The following is a 4,607-nucleotide window of genomic DNA, read 5'->3' on the forward strand; positions in this document are numbered from 1 at the left end:
TTATTGTGCTTACACATGAAAAATGAATTGGGAAATGAAAGCAATTATCTCAATAGTTTAGCTTCCTTTCCCCCTTGAAATATTCTCTCTGATGACCTGTCCAAATAATTAAAGGACAGGTGCTTTGATCATTGATTTTTCCAGATGATTTTCTTAATTCTTCTTTTTGAATATGTGAGACTATTCTTAAATTTTAAAAAAATGATCAGAGGCATGGACTTTCTATGGCTTTTCCTTCATGAATATCTTTACTTATTACATATGATAGAACAACTCCTTAATGATTTAAAAGCCAGTTGCAAACTGGAATTTTTTGGCACAATGGCAAGTTGGTGTCTCAAAAAATGTGCGTGCAACTACTTAAACAGAAACAAATCTGCTTTGTGTATATATGTGTATATATATGTGTGTGTATATATATACACACACATACATATATACATACATATATTATATATATATATATATATATATATATATATATATATATATATATGCAATTGCATATGTACCTTTGCTTTTTCTGAGCAGTTTTACTTATCTCAGTTGAGTTTGCCTTTGCATGCACCTCAAGAACTACATGTAGACTTTAAAAGCAGCAGATGGGCCTGCACAGGAGCTATGAGTCAATGTTCTGCTTTACTTTAGAATGTATCACTTCCTTAGAATATATACACTTGTAACAGAAACACAGGGTGTTTTCTTTAGCTCCCATGAGTACATAATCTTTCTCTTTTGTATTGGATTATACATTTTCTATGAAAGAAAACCCAGAGGTTTCTGTTTTATAACTATAGATTTCTTATGCTACCTTGTTGTTGAATGCTTCCAGATGTCATTATAACCACATGTAATTCTCATCTTAATTCATAAAACATTTAAAAAATTTATGCCAACATTTGGCACCCCTAGTAGTACCTTATTTCTGAAAAGAAAAACATTAAGACTTAAACTTATGGGTAATAATATTTAAATACAGGAATTACTTAGACTTTTTTTTTTTTGAATTTGGATCTGCGTCATTGACTTTATCACCTTGGTTCTAATGTCTTGTCCAGAGCCACTCATTTAATTACTTTTTCAAAACATTCATAACACAACATGGCTATAACCATCTAGCTGCTGGCCTTACTGGAATTCTAATGAAGATCACTTATAGTATTTGATGCAGCCTTCCTAAGTGTTACCATTAATTCAGATTAAAATGTTATGTTAATGTGCTTCCTGCCATACAGGGAAATGAAGACATCCTTTATTGACAGTGGGGATGATTTGGGTTGATAAAGACAGGAGTAAGTTACATTATCTTTATTTTCACAAAAACTCAAGTCGAAGATGAAAATAATCAGAATATTACAAATATTTTGGAACTTAAGACATGAATTAGACGTTAGTCATATAAATAAATACACTATAGTAGAATGGAAAGAGCTTTGTTGCAACAGGGAAGGGCCTTGAATTCTGGTTTAGGCTCAGCTACTATCAAGTTGTGTGGCCTTGGGAAATCATCTAATTTCTCTGGGCATCAGTTTCTTAGTCATGATATAAGGATATTGAATTGGATGGTCCCTAAAGTCTCATGGAACTCTAATGATTTAGAAGGGGGAAAGTAAAATCACTCAACATTAGTAAATTATAATGGTTGGAAGTCATTTCAGCATGATAGTTTGAGGCTACAGAGGGCTAGAAACATGAGAGCAAGTGTTTTCAAGATTTTATTCAAGAACAAGTTGGTAATAGTTGTTGTGTGTGGCACCATAGAGTTATCTATATTCTAGAATTACAATTAACAAGGCCCTTAGAATAGGAGCAAACATATCTAGAAAGAAGACCCATAAAAGCAGAAATAATGGAAAAATACTCACTTTTAAGTTTATTAGAGACAAAAATAGTACTGCGACTCAATTTGGATTCAGTTTACAAAAATAATTGTAATGCGATTCAATCTAAAGTGGTTGTTCCTCTTGGGCAAAGGCAAGAGTTGAAAAAAAAATTGACGAAACTTAAAAATAGGTCAAGAACTACCAAATGTATGGTTCACATTGCAGACTGTGAAAGTGTGAAAAATGAATTGGAACACAGATACAGAAAATGCATATATAATTTGAAGGAGAGACTCAGCTGAGAAACATGAGGTGCAGATTTAGAATCTAGCTCATCTTTGAGATTTAAATACTCATGATGGATTTTCACTAGCTGGAAATAATAGAATGGAAAAGTCTTTAATGAGTCCTTTCAGAAAAATAAATACTTAAGCAGTGCCACATAATGACTTCAATTCAGCACAAACACATGTAAAGTTTCATCAATTTGCTTCTTTTTGTTAGATGGATCATATTTGTTGTTGTTGTTGTTGTTGTTGAGTGGGAGGGATCCAAGCAGGAGCAAAATAATTCAGTGGAAAAGTCACTGGCCAGATTAAAGACCCACATATAGCCTTTCGATTATAAGATACACTCTTATTTCAGGAAATGCTAAATTATGAATTTTGGGAATACAGTGATTAGTCTACTTATCTGCCTTTCCTCTTCCCCAGCTCATTGATTCTATTCAATGCCTTCATCCCGTTGAATTATGTTTGGTGAGATAGGAGTCACCATTGACTCTGTGGATGTGGTCAATCCCCAACCCACCTTAATCTAAGTAATAGACTAAGTAATGGACTAAATTATCTTCAAAGCACATCCTTTAACTTTTAAATTATTTTCATGGCCATTTTTAGCTTCCCTCTTTTATACTATATAGTAAATTGGAAAACCTGGCTTTGCCACGAAATAGTTTGATGACTTTGTGAAATAATTTCCCTATGGTCCTCACTTCCCTCGTCTATGAAACAAACATCTCTTTGCTTTCACTGCTGTGACCACAGCCATGAGTATGCTCGCATTTCACAAGAGACTTGCCTCCAGTGTCCTCCACTGTGACAAAAATAAGGTCTGTTTGGACTCCAATGAAACCAGTGAAATTGCCAATGCCAACTCCCTGTCAGCAGATTCAGAAGCTGATCAAAGATGGGCTGATCATGCAGAAGCCTGTGACTGTCCATTCCAATCTCAATGCCAGAAAAACGCCTTGGCCCACAGGAAGGGCAGGCATATGGGCACAGGTAAGCGAAAGGGTACTGCCAACTCTCGAATGCCTAAGTAGTTCGCCTGGATGAGGAAGATGAGAATTCTTCTCTGACTGCTCAGAAGATACTGTGAATCTAAGAAGATTGACTGCCACATGTATCACGGCCTGTACTTGAAAGTGAAGGGTAACGTGTTCAGAAACAAGCAGATTCTCGTGGAACACATTCACAAGTTGAAGGCTTGGAAGAAGCTTCTGGCCGGCCAGGCTGAGGACTGCAGATCTAAGACCAAGGAAGCACGCAAGTGTTCTGAAGAGCAGTTCCAGGCCAAGAAGGAAGAAATCGTCAAGACTCCATCCAAAGAGGAAGAGCCCAAGAAATAAAATGTTGCCCCTCTATTACCTATTCATAGTGGCCTTGGCTACCACATAGATAAATCATTCAATAAAATTAGCCTTCATCTGCCTGAAAAAAAAAATCTGTAAGATCCTGTTTAGATCCATAGCTTGATGGATTATATTTGTATCTTCTCATGTGAATATCACCTGTATGCTTTGTTCATTGTTTTTCTACTTCTGCAATCCTTTTTGGGATTCAGTGTGGTTTATTCATCAGTAGCATCCCAAGAGGAGCATAATATTTCAAATAAGAGAAAATTAACACAATTTGAGTATTCATTCAAGTCATGATTTAATTATTCACTCATTCAACCAATACCTACTAAGACCCTACTAAGTGCCATTAAGGTGGAGAGCTCCAAGTATAAAAAAGGAACAAACAAGAAAACATAAAATTGTAATAGAGTGTGACAAGGGATACATGCCCTAAAGGATAGATACTATGGGAGAATAGAAAAGAAACAAAAATTGGGAGATATTCTAATCAGATAAAACTTAGAGTTTTTTTTATATATACACAACTAGTTTATAAATTTCTGTTTTAAAAATTCATAGCCAAAATGGTAAAAAGAATTTGTGTGTGTGTGTGTGTGTGTGTGTGTGTGTGTGTGTGTGTGTAGTGAGTATTCAGCAGGCTCATTGGAATCAATAAATCATGCTTCTTTGAAAGCATCAGCCATAAACAAACCAGAATGCACTAACCAGAAGCAATGACAAGAAGAGAGAAAAGAGAGTATGGCTGCACTATATCAGAGCCATACTGAAAATGCACTTTGAAAGGTGCACTAAAGATGCATTTATTAAAACCACAAAGAGAACCATACATTATGTTTGCTGAATTTGAGTACCTTGCCTCTTTGTATGATTAATTATTCCTGTCAACTTCAAATATGAAAATATGGAAGGAAAATATAGAGTGCCTCTTGAGAAGGACTGTGGGAAAATTCCTATAGATCTCCCCCTAACTTCATGTTGAATAACTAATAAACAAACATATTTCTCTATGAAGTTTGTTAGCTAAAGAAAGAAAGGAATGAGATCGCAACATTTTAACAACGTCTACGGAAGGAGAGTAGAATAGAGCACAGAGATAATTATCTAATAGGATCTAGGAATAGAAACTTCTAGAAAAGCAGAAG

General features: G+C 35.1%; 1 pseudogene; it reads left to right on the forward strand.

Moving 5' to 3' along the window:
- Window positions 1–2,871: 2,871 nt before the first annotated feature.
- Window positions 2,872–3,453, forward strand: LOC105306105 (annotated as a pseudogene).
- The last annotated feature ends 1,154 nt before the right edge of the window (window positions 3,454–4,607 follow it).

This window comes from Pteropus vampyrus, unplaced genomic scaffold, assembly GCF_000151845.1.
Source record: "Pteropus vampyrus isolate Shadow unplaced genomic scaffold, Pvam_2.0 Scaffold421, whole genome shotgun sequence".
Lineage (NCBI taxonomy): Eukaryota > Metazoa > Chordata > Mammalia > Chiroptera > Pteropodidae > Pteropus > Pteropus vampyrus.